Raw genomic sequence first — 13,157 nt, forward strand, 5'->3', positions numbered from 1 at the left:
TACTTACAAGCATTCACCAGAAACTCACATGCGTTTCTCTGAAAGAGAAGCAGTCTGTTCCAACACTTCAATTCACTGTGTGAAGTGAATGGAGTGTTGCCTCACTTTCTAAATGCTGTCATCTCAGAGAAAATCACTTTCCTTTGAAAGGGCCTTAAGCTACTTACAAGCATTCAACAGAAACTCACATGCGTTTCTCTGAAAGTGAAGCAGTCTGTTCCAACACTTCAATTCACTCTGCGAAGTGAATGGAGTGTTGCTTCACTTTCTAAATGCTGTCCTTTCAGAGAAAATCACTTTCCTTTGAAAGTGCCTTAAGCTACTTACAAGCATTCAACAGAAACTCACATGCATTTCTCTGAAAGAGAAGCAGTCTGTTCCAACACTTCAATTCACTGTGCGAAGTGAATGGAGTGTTGCTACCCTTTCTAAATTATGTCCTTTCAGAGAAAATCACTTTCCTTTGAAAGTGCCTTAAGCTACTTGCAAGCATTCACAAGAAACACTAATGCGTTTCTATGAAAGAGAAGCACTCTGTTCCAACACTTCAATTCACTGCACGAAGTGAATGGAGTGTTGCCTCACTTTCTAAATGCTGTCCTTTCAGAGAAAATCACTTTCCTTTGATAGTGCCTTAAGCTACTTGCAAGCATTAGGAAGAAACTCACATGCGTTTCTCTGAAAGAGAAGCAGTCTGTTCCAACACTTCAATTCACTGTGTGAAGTGAATAGAGTGTTGCCTCACTTTCTAAATGCTGTCCTTTCAGAGAAAATCACTTTCCTTTGAAAGTGCCTTAAGCTACTTACAAGCATTCAACAGAAACTCACATGCGTTTCTCTTAAAGAGAAGCAGTCTGTTCCAACACTTCAATTCAATGTGTGAAGTGAATGGAGTGTTGCTTCACTTTCTAAATGCTGTCCTTTCAGAGAAAATCACTTTCCTTTGAAAGTGCCTTAAGCTACTTGCAAGCATTAGGAAGAAACTCACATGCGTTTCTCTGAAAGAGAAGCAGTCTGTTCCAACACTTCAATTCACTGTGCGAAGTGAATGGAGTGTTGCCTCACTTTCTAAATGCTGTCCTTTCAGAGAAAATCACTTTCCCTTGAAAGTGCCTTAAGCTACTTGCAAGCATTAGGAAGAAACTCACATGCGTTTCTCTGAAAGAGAAGCAGTCTGTTCCAACACTTCAATTCACTGTGTGAAGTGAATGGAGTGTTGCCTCACTTTCTAAATGCTGTACTTTCAGAGAAAATCACTTTCCTTTGAAAGTGCCTTAAGCTACTTACAAGCATTCAACAGAAACTCACATGCATTACTCTGAAAGAGAAGCAGTCTGTTCCAACACTTCAATTCACTGTTCGAAGTGAAGGGAGTGTTGCTTCACTTTATAAATGCTGTCCTTTCAGAGAAAGTCACTTTCCTTTGAAAGTGCCTTAAGCTACTTGCAAGTATTAGGAAGAAACTCACATGCGTTTCTCTGAAAGAGAAGCAGTCTGTTCCAACACTTCAATTCACTGTGCGAAGTGAATGGAGTGTTGCCTCACTTTCTAAATACTGTCCTTTCAGAGAAAATCACTTTCCTTTGAAAGTGCCTTAAGCTACTTGCAAGCATTAGGAAGAAACTCACATGCGTTTCTCTGAAAGAGAAGCAGTCTGTTCCAACACTTCAATTCACTGTGTGAAGTGAATGGAGTGTTGCCTCACTTTCTAAATGCTGTACTTTCAGAGAAAATCACTTTCCTTTGAAAGTGCCTAAAGCTACTTACAAGCATTCAACAGAAACTCACATGCATTACTCTGAAAGAGAAGCAGTCTGTTCCAACACTTCAATTCATTGTGTGAAGTGAATGGAGTGCTGCCTCACTTTCTAAATGCTGTCCTTTAAGAGAAAATCACTTTCCTTTGAAAGTGCCTTAAGCTACTTACAAGCATTCAGCAGAAACTCACATGCATTTCTCTGAAAGAGAAGCAGTCTGTTCCAACACTTCAATTCACTGTGCGAAGTGAATGGAGTGTTGCTTCACTTTCTAAATGCTGTCCTTTCTGAGAAAATCACTTTCCTTTGAAAGTGCCTTAAGCTACTTGCAAGCATTAGGAAGAAACACACATGCGTTTCTCTGAAAGAGAAGCAGTCTGTTCCAACACTTCAATTCACTGTGTGAAGTGAATGGAGTGTTGCCTCACTTTCTAAATGCTGTCATCTCAGAGAAAATCACTTTCCTTTGAAAGTGCCTTAAGCTACTTACAAGCATTCAACAGAAACTCAAATGCGTTTCTCTGAAAGTGAAGCAGTCTGTTCCAACACTTCAATTCACTCTGCGAAGTGAATGGAGTGTTGCTTCACTTTCTAAATGCTGTCCTTTCAGAGAAAATCACTTTCCTTTGAAAGTGCCTTAAGCTACTTACAAGCATTCATCAGAAACTCACATGCATTTCTCTGAAAGAGAAGCAGTCTGTTCCAACATTTCAATTCACTGTGCGAAGTGAATGGAGTGTTGCTTCCCTTTCTAAATTATGTCCTTTCAGAGAAAATCACTTTCCTTTGAAAGTGCCTTAAGCTACTTGCAAGCATTAGGAAGAAACCCACATGCATTTCTCTGAAAGAGAAGCAGTCTGTTCCAACACTTCAATTCACTGTGCGAAGTGAATGGAGTGTTGCCTCACTTTCTAAATGCTGTCCTTTCAGAGAAAATCACTTTCCTTTGAAAGTGCCTTAAGCTACTTACAAGCATTCAACAGAAACTCACATGCGTTTCTCTGAAAGAGAAGCAGTCTGTTCCAACACTTCAATTCAATGTGCGAAGTGAATGGAGTGTTGCTTCACTTTCTAAATGCTGTCCTTTCAGAGAAAATCCCTTTCCTTTGAATGTGCCTTAAGCTACTTACAAGCATTCAACAGAAACTCACATGCGTTTCTCTGAAAGAGAAGCAGTCTGTTCCAACACTTCAATTCACTCTGCGAAGTGAATGGAGTGTTGCTTCACTTTCTAAATGCTGTCCTTTCAGAGAAAATCACTTTCCTTTGAAAGTGCCTTAAGCTACTTACAAGCATTCATCAGAAACTCACATGCATTTCTCTGAAAGAGAAGCAGTCTGTTCCAACACTTCAATTCACTGTGCGAAGTGAATGGAGTGTTGCTTCCCTTTCTAAATTATGTCCTTTCAGAGAAAATCACTTTCCTTTGAAAGTGCCTTAAGCTACTTGCAAGCATTCACAAGAAACACTAATGCGTTTCTATGAAAGAGAAGCACTCTGTTCCAACACTTCAATTCACTGCACGAAGTGAATGGAGTGTTGCCTCACTTTCTAAATGCTGTCCTTTCAGAGAAAATCACTTTCCTTTGATAGTGCCTTAAGCTACTTGCAAGCATTAGGAAGAAACTCACATGCGTTTCTCTGAAAGAGAAGCAGTCTGTTCCAACACTTCAATTCACTGTGTGAAGTGAATAGAGTGTTGCCTCACTTTCTAAATGCTGTCCTTTCAGAGAAAATCACTTTCCTTTGAAAGTGCCTTAAGCTACTTACAAGCATTCAACAGAAACTCACATGCGTTTCTCTGAAAGAGAAGCAGTCTGTTCCAACACTTCAATTCAATGTGTGAAGTGAATGGAGTGTTGCCTCACTTTCTAAATGCTGTCCTTTCAGAGAAAATCACTTTCCTTTGATAGTGCCTTAAGCTACTTGCAAGCATTAGGAAGAAACTCACATGCGTTTCTCTGAAAGAGAAGCAGTCTGTTCCAACACTTCAATTCACTGTGCGAAGTGAATGGAGTGTTGCCTCACTTTCTAAATGCTGTCCTTTCAGAGAAAATCACTTTCCCTTGAAAGTGCCTTAAGCTACTTGCAAGCATTAGGAAGAAACTCACATGCGTTTCTCTGAAAGAGAAGCAGTCTGTTCCAACACTTCAATTCACTGTGTGAAGTGAATGGAGTGTTGCCTCACTTTCTAAATGCTGTACTTTCAGAGAAAATCACTTTCCTTTGAAAGTGCCTTAAGCTACTTACAAGCATTCAACAGAAACTCACATGCATTACTCTGAAAGAGAAGCAGTCTGTTCCAACACTTCAATTCACTGTTCGAAGTGAAGGGAGTGTTGCTTCACTTTCTAAATGCTGTCCTTTCAGAGAAAGTCACTTTCCTTTGAAAGTGCCTTAAGCTACTTGCAAGTATTAGGAAGAAACTCACATGCGTTTCTCTGAAAGAGAAGCAGTCTGTTCCAACACTTCAATTCACTGTGCGAAGTGAATGGAGTGTTGCCTCACTTTCTAAATACTGTCCTTTCAGAGAAAATCACTTTCCTTTGAAAGTGCCTTAAGCTACTTGCAAGCATTAGGAAGAAACTCACATGCGTTTCTCTGAAAGAGAAGCAGTCTGTTCCAACACTTCAATTCACTGTGTGAAGTGAATGGAGTGTTGCCTCACTTTCTAAATGCTGTACTTTCAGAGAAAATCACTTTCCTTTGAAAGTGCCTAAAGCTACTTACAAGCATTCAACAGAAACTCACATGCATTACTCTGAAAGAGAAGCAGTCTGTTCCAACACTTCAATTCATTGTGTGAAGTGAATGGAGTGCTGCCTCACTTTCTAAATGCTGTCCTTTAAGAGAAAATCACTTTCCTTTGAAAGTGCCTTAAGCTACTTACAAGCATTCACCAGAAAGACACATGCATTTCTCTGAAAGAGAAGCAGTCTGTTCCAACACTTCAATTCACTGTGCGAAGTGAATGGAGTGTTGCTTCACTTTCTAAATGCTGTCCTTTCTGAGAAAATCACTTTCCTTTGAAAGTGCCTTAAGCTACTTGCAAGCATTAGGAAGAAACACACATGCGTTTCTCTGAAAGAGAAGCAGTCTGTTCCAACACTTCAATTCACTGTTTGAAGTGAATGGAGTGTTGCCTCACTTTCTAAATGCTGTCATCTCAGAGAAAATCACTTTCCTTTGAAAGTGCCTTAAGCTACTTACAAGCATTCAACAGAAACTCAAAAGCGTTTCTCTGAAAGTGAAGCAGTCTGTTCCAACACTTCAATTCACTCTGCGAAGTGAATGGAGTGTTGCTTCACTTTCTAAATGCTGTCCTTTCAGAGAAAATCACTTTCCTTTGAAAGTGCCTTAAGCTACTTACAAGCATTCATCAGAAACTCACATGCATTTCTCTGAAAGAGAAGCAGTCTGTTCCAACACTTCAATTCACTGTGCGAAGTGAATGGAGTGTTGCTTCCCTTTCTAAATTATGTCCTTTCAGAGAAAATCACTTTCCTTTGAAAGTGCCTTAAGCTACTTGCAAGCATTAGGAAGAAACCCACATGCATTTCTCTGAAAGAGAAGCAGTCTGTTCCAACACTTCAATTCACTGTGCGAAGTGAATGGAGTGTTGCCTCACTTTCTAAATGCTGTCCTTTCAGAGAAAATCACTTTCCTTTGAAAGTGCCTTAAACTACTTTCAAGCATTCACAAAAAACTCACATGCGCTTCTCTGAAAGAGAAGCAGTCTGTTCCAACACTTCAATTCACTGTGCGAAGTGAATGGAGTGTTGCTTCACTTTCTAAATGCTGTCCTTTCAGAGAAAATCACTTTCCTTTGATAGTGCCTTAAGCTACTTGCAAGCATTAGGAAGAAACTCACATGCGTTTCTCTGAAAGAGAAGCAGTCTGTTCCAACACTTCAATTCACTGTGTGAAGTGAATAGAGTGTTGCCTCACTTTCTAAATGCTGTGCTTTCAGAGAAAATCACTTTCCTTTGAAAGTGCCTTAAGCTACTTACAAGCATTTAACAGAAACTCACATGCGTTTCTCTGAAAGAGAAGCAGTCTGTTCCAATACTTCAATTCACTCTGGGAAGTGAATGGAGTGTTGCTTCACTTTCTAAATGCTGTCCTTTCAGAGAAAATCACTTTCCTTTGAAAGTGCCGTAAGCTACTTACAAGCATTCAACAGAAACTCACATGCGTTTCTCTGAAAGAGAAGCAGTCTGTTCCAACACTTCAATTCAATGTGCGAAGTGAATGGAGTGTTGCTTCACTTTCTAAATGCTGTCCTTTCAGAGAAAATCCCTTTCCTTTGAATGTGCCTTAAGCTACTTACAAGCATTCAACAGAAACTCACATGCGTTTCTCTGAAAGAGAAGCAGTCTGTTCCAACACTTCAATTCACTCTGCGAAGTGAATGGAGTGTTGCTTCACTTTCTAAATGCTGTCCTTTCAGAGAAAATCACTTTCCTTTGAAAGTGCCTTAAGCTACTTACAAGCATTCATCAGAAACTCACATGCATTTCTCTGAAAGAGAAGCAGTCTGTTCCAACACTTCAATTCACTGTGCGAAGTGAATGGAGTGTTGCTTCCCTTTCTAAATTATGTCCTTTCAGAGAAAATCACTTTCCTTTGAAAGTGCCTTAAGCTACTTGCAAGCATTAGGAAGAAACCCACATGCATTTCTCTGAAAGAGAAGCAGTCTGTTCCAACACTTCAATTCACTGTGCGAAGTGAATGGAGTGTTGCCTCACTTTCTAAATGCTGTCCTTTCAGAGAAAATCACTTTCCTTTGAAAGTGCCTTAAACTACTTTCAAGCATTCACAAAAAACTCACATGCGCTTCTCTGAAAGAGAAGCAGTCTGTTCCAACACTTCAATTCACTGTGCGAAGTGAATGGAGTGTTGCTTCACTTTCTAAATGCTGTCCTTTCAGAGAAAATCACTTTCCTTTGATAGTGCCTTAAGCTACTTGTAAGCATTAGGAAGAAACTCACATGCGTTTCTCTGAAAGAGAAGCAGTCTGTTCCAACACTTCAATTCACTGTGTGAAGTGAATAGAGTGTTGCCTCACTTTCTAAATGCTGTGCTTTCAGAGAAAATCACTTTCCTTTGAAAGTGCCTTAAGCTACTTACAAGCATTTAACAGAAACTCACATGCGTTTCTCTGAAAGAGAAGCAGTCTGTTCCAATATTTCAATTCACTCTGGGAAGTGAATGGAGTGTTGCTTCACTTTCTAAATGCTGTCCTTTCAGAGAAAATCACTTTCCTTTGAAAGTGCCGTAAGCTACTTACAAGCATTCAACAGAAACTCACTTGCGTTTCTCTGAAAGAGAAGCAGTCTGTTCCAACACTTCAATTCAATGTGCGAAGTGAATGGAGTGTTGCTTCACTTTCTAAATGCTGTCCTTTCAGAGAAAATCACTTTCCTTTGAAAGTGCCTTAAGCTACTTGCAAGCATTAGGAAGAAACTCACATGCGTTTCTCTGAAAGAGAAGCAGTCTGTTCCAACACTTCAATTCACTGTGCGAAGTGAATGGAGTGTTGCCTCACTTTCTAAATGTTGTCCTTTCAGAGAAAATCACTTTCCTTTGAAAGTGCCTTAAGCTACTTGCAAGCATTAGGAAGAAACTCACATGCGTTTCTATGAAAGAGAAGCAGTCTGTTCCAACACTTCAATTCACTGTGTGAAGTGAATGGAGTGTTGCCTCACTTTCTAAATGCTGTACTTTCAGAGAAAATCACTTTCCTTTGAAAGTGCCTTAAGCTACTTACAAGCATTCAACAGAAACTCACATGCATTACTCTGAAAGAGAAGCAGTCTGTTCCAACACTTCAATTCACTGTTCGAAGTGAAGGGAGTGTTGCTTCACTTTCTAAAGGCTGTCCTTTCAGAGAAAGTCACTTTCCTTTGAAAGTGCCTTAAGCTACTTGCAAGCATTAGGAAGAAACTCACATGCGTTTCTCTGAAAGAGAAGCAGTCTGTTCCAACACTTCAATTCACTGTGCGAAGTGAATGGAGTGTTGCTTCACTTTCTAAATGCTGTCCTTTCAGAGAAAATCACTTTCCTTTGAAAGTGCCTTAAGCTACTTACAAGCATTCAACAGAAACTCACATGCGTTTCTCTGAAAGAGAAGCAGTCTATTCCAATACTTCAATTCACTGTGCGAAGTGAATGGAGTGTTGCTTCACTTTCTAAATGCTGTCCTTTCAGAGAAAATCACTTTCCTTTGAAAGTGCCTTAAGCTACTTACAAGCATTCAACAGAAACTCACATGCATTACTCTGAAAGAGAAGCAGTCTGTTCCAACACTTCAATTCACTGTGCGAAGTGAATGGAGTGTTGCTTCACTTTCTAAATTATGTCCTTTCAGAGAAAATCACTTTCCTTTGAAAGTGCCTTAAGCAACTTGCAAGCATTCACAAGAAACACTAATGCGTTTCTCTGAAAGAGAAGTAGTCTGTTCCAACACTTCAATTCACTGCACGAAGTGAATGGAGTGTTGCTTCACTTTCTAAATGCTGTCCTTTCAGAGAAAATCACTTTCCTTTGAAAGTGCCTTAAGCTTCTTACAAGCATTCACCAGAAACTCACATGCGTTTCTCTGAAAGAGAAGCAGTCGGTTCCAACACTTCCATTCACTGTGCGAAGTGAATGGAGTGTTGCTTCACGTTCTAAATGCTGTCCTTTCAGAGAAAAACACTTTCCTTCGAAAGTGCCTTAAGGTACTTGCAAGCATTAGGAAGAAACTCACATGCATTTCTCTGAAAGAGAAGCAGTCTGTTCCAACACTTCAATTCACTGTGTGAAGTGAATGGAGTGTTGCCTCACTTTCTAAATGCTGTCCTTTCAGAGAAAATCACTTTCCTTTGAAAGTGCCTTAAGCTACTTGCAAGCATTAGGAAGAAACTCACATGCGTTTCTCTGAAAGAGAAGCAGTCTGTTCCAACACTTCAATTCACTGTGTGAAGTGAATGGAGTGCTGCCTCACTTTCTAAATGCTGTCCTTTCAGAGAAAATCACTTTCCTTTGAAAGTGCCTTAAGCTACTTACAAGCATTCAACAGAAACTCACATGCGTTTCTCTGAAAGAGAAGCAGTCTGTTCCAACACTTCAATTCAATGTGCGAAGTGAATGGAGTGTTGCTTCACTTTCTAAATGCTGTCCTTTCAGAGAAAATCACTTTCCTTTGAAAGTGCCTTAAGCTACTTGCAAGCATTAGGAAGAAACTCACATGCGTTTCTCTGAAAGAGAAGCAGTCTGTTCCAACACTTCAATTCACTGCACGAAGTGAATGGAGTGTTGCTTCACTTTCTAAATGCTGTCCTTTCAGAGAAAATCACTTTCCTTTGAAAGTGCCTTAAGCTTCTTACAAGCATTCACCAGAAACTCACATGCGTTTCTCTGAAATAGAAGCAGTCGGTTCCAACACTTCAATTCACTGTGTGAAGTGAATGGAGTGTTGCCTCACTTTCTAAATGCTGTCCTTTCAGAGAAAATCACTTTCCCTTGAAAGTGCCTTAAGCTACTTGCAAGCATTAGGAAGAAACTAACATGCGTTTCTCTGAAAGAGAAGCAGTCTGTTCCAACACTTCAATTCACTGTGTGAAGTGAATGGAGTGCTGCCTCACTTTCTAAATGCTGTCCTTTCAGAGAAAATCACTTTCCTTTGAAAGTGCCTTAAGCTACTTACAAGCATTCACCAGAAACTCACATGCATTTCTCTGAAAGAGAAGCAGTCTGTTCCAACACTTCAATTCACTGTGCGAAGTGAATGGAGTGTTGCTTCACTTTGTAAATGCTGTCCTTTCAGAGAAAATCACTTTCCTTTGAAAGTGCCTTAAGCTACTTGCAAGCATTAGGAAGAAACTCACATGCATTTCTCTGAAAGAGAAGCAGTCTGTTCCAACACTTCAATTCACTGTGCGAAGTGAATGGAGTGTTGCTTCACTTTCTAAATGCTGTCCTTTCTGAGAAAATCACTTTCCTTTGAAAGTGCCTTAAGCTACTTGCAAGCATTAGGAAGAAACACACATGCGTTTCTCTGAAAGAGAAGCAGTCTGTTCCAACACTTCAATTCACTGTGTGAAGTGAATGGAGTGTTGCCTCACTTTCTAAATGCTGTCATCTCAGAGAAAATCACTTTCCTTTGAAAGTGCCTTAAGCTACTTACAAGCATTCAACAGAAACTCACATGCGTTTCTCTGAAAGTGAAGCAGTCTGTTCCAACACTTCAATTCACTCTGCGAAGTGAATGGAGTGTTGCTTCACTTTCTAAATGCTGTCCTTTCAGAGAAAATCACTTTCCTTTGAAAGTGCCTTAAGCTACTTACAAGCATTCAACAGAAACTCACATGCATTTCTCTGAAAGAGAAGCAGTCTGTTCCAACACTTCAATTCACTGTGCGAAGTGAATGGAGTGTTGCTTCCCTTTCTAAATTATGTCCTTTCAGAGAAAATCACTTTCCTTTGAAAGTGCCTTAAGCAACTTGCAAGCATTCACAAGAAACACTAATGCGTTTCTATGAAAGAGAAGCAGTCTGTTCCAACACTTCAATTCACTGCACGAAGTGAATGGAGTGTTGTTTCACTTTCTAAATGCTGTCCTTTCAGAGAAAATCACTTTCCTTTGAAAGTGCCTTAAGCTACTTGCAAGCATTAGGAAGAAACTCACATGCGTTTCTCTGAAAGAGAAGCAGTCTGTTCCAACACTTCAATTCACTGTGTGAAGTGAATGGAGTGTTGCCTCACTTTCTAAATGCTGTACTTTCAGAGAAAATCACTTTCCTTTGAAAGTGCCTTAAGCTACTTACAAGCATTCAACAGAAACTCACATGCATTACTCTGAAAGAGAAGCAGTCTGTTCCAACACTTCAATTCAATGTGCGAAGTGAAGGGAGTGTTGCTTCATTTTCTAAATGCTGTCCTTTCAGAGAAAGTCACTTTCCTTTGAAAGTGCCTTAAGCTACTTGCAAGCATTAGGAAGAAACTCACATGCGTTTCTCTGAAAGAAAAGCAGTCTGTTCCAACACTTCAATTCACTGTGTGAAGTGAATGGAGTGTTGCCTCACTTTCTAAATGCTGTACTTTCAGAGAAAATCACTTTCCTTTGAAAGTGCCTTAAGCTACTTACAAGCATTCAACAGAAACTCACATGCATTACTCTGAAAGAGAAGCAGACTGTTCCAACACTTCAATTCACTGTGTGAAGTGAATGGAGTGTTGCCTCACTTTCTAAATGCTGTACTTTCAGAGAAAATCACTTTCCTTTGAAAGTGCCTTAAGCTACTTACAAGCATTCAACAGAAACTCACATGCATTTCTCTGAAAGAGAAGCAGTCTGTTCCAACACTTCATTTCACTGTGCGAAGTGAATGGAGTGTTGCTTCACTTTCTAAATTATGTCCTTTCAGAGAAAATCACTTTCCTTTGAAAGTGCCTTAAGCAACTTGCAAGCATTCACAAGAAACACTAATGCGTTTCTATGAAAGAGAAGCACTCTGTTCCAACACTTCAATTCACTGCACGAAGTGAATGGAGTGTTGCTTCACTTTCTAAATGCTGTCCTTTCAGAGAAAATCACTTTCCTTTGAAAGTGCCTTAAGCTTCTTACAAGCATTCACCAGAAACTCACATGCGTTTCTCTGAAAGAGTAGCAGTCTGTTCCAACACTTCAATTCTCTGTGCGAAGTGAATGGAATGTTGCCTCACTTTCTAAATGCTGTCCTTTCAGAGAAAATCACTTTCCTTTGAATGTGCCTTAAGCTACTTGCAAACATTAGGAAGAAACTCACATGCGTTTCTCTGAAAGAGAAGCAGTGTGTTCCAACACTTCAGTTCACTGTGTGAAGTGAATGGAGTGCTGCCTCACTTTCTAAATGCTGTCCTTTCAGAGAAAATCACTTTCCTTTGAAAGTGCCTTAAGCTACTTACAAGCATTCACCAGAAACTCACATGCATTTCTCTGAAAGAGAAGCAGTCTGTTCCAACACTTCAATTCACTGTTCGAAGTGAATGGAGTGTTGCTTCACTTTCTAAATGCTGTCCTTTCAGAGAAAATCACTTTCCTTTGAAAGTGCCTTAAGCTACTTACACGCATTCACCAGAAACTCACATGCGTTTCTCTGAAAGAGACGCAGTCTGTTCCAACACTTCAATTCACTGTGCGAAGTGAATGGAGTGTTGCTTCACTTTGTAAATGCTGTCCTTTCAGAGAAAATCACTTTCCTTTGAAAGTGCCTTAATCTACTTACAAGCATTCACCAGAAACTCACATGCGTTTCTCTGAAAGAGAAGCAGTCTGTTCCAACACTTCAATTCACTGTGCGAAGTGAATGGAGTGTTGCTTCACTTTCTAAATGCTGTCCTTTCTGAGAAAATCACTTTCCTTTGAAAGTGCCTTAAGCTACTAGCACGCATTAGGAAGAAACTCACATGCGTTTCTCTGAAAGAGAAGCAGTCTGTTCCAACACTTCAATTCACTGTGTGAAGTGAATGGAGTGTTGCCTCACTTTCTAAATGCTGTCATCTTAGAGAAAATCACTTTCCTTTGAAAGTGCCTTAAGCTACTTACAAGCATTCAACAGAAACTCACATGCGTTTCTCTGAAAGTGAAGCAGTCTGTTCCAACACTTCAATTCACTGTGCGAAGTGAATGGAGTGTTGCCTCACTTTCTAAATGCTGTCCTTTCAGAGAAAATCACTTTCCTTTGAAAGTGCCTTAAACTACTTTCAAGCATTCACAAAAAACTCACATGCGCTTCTCTGAAAGAGAAGCAGTCTGTTCCAACACTTCAATTCACTGTGCGAAGTGAATGGAGTGTTGCTTCACTTTCTAAATGCTGTCCTTTCAGAGAAAATCACTTTCCTTTGATAGTGCCTTAAGTTACTTGTAAGCATTAGGAAGAAACTCACATGCGTTTCTCTGAAAGAGAAGCAGTCTGTTCCAACACTTCAATTCACTGTGTGAAGTGAATAGAGTGTTGCCTCACTTTCTAAATGCTGTGCTTTCAGAGAAAATCACTTTCCTTTGAAAGTGCCTTAAGCTACTTACAAGCATTTAACAGAAACTCACATGCGTTTCTCTGAAAGAGAAGCAGTCTGTTCCAATACTTAAATTCACTCTGGGAAGTGAATGGAGTGTTGCTTCACTTTCTAAATGCTGTCCTTTCAGAGAAAATCACTTTCCTTTGAAAGTGCCGTAAGCTACTTACAAGCATTCAACAGAAACTCACTTGCGTTTCTCTGAAAGAGAAGCAGTCTGTTCCAACACTTCAATTCAATGTGCGAAGTGAATGGAGTGTTGCTTCACTTTCTAAATGCTGTCCTTTCAGAGAAAATCACTTTCCTTTGAAAGTGCCTTAAGCTACTTGCAAGCATTAGGAAGAAACTCACATGCGTTTC

The sequence above is a fragment of the Myodes glareolus genome, chromosome 7 (genome assembly GCF_982192425.1).
Source record: "Myodes glareolus chromosome 7, mMyoGla1.1, whole genome shotgun sequence".
Taxonomy (NCBI): domain Eukaryota; kingdom Metazoa; phylum Chordata; class Mammalia; order Rodentia; family Cricetidae; genus Myodes; species Myodes glareolus.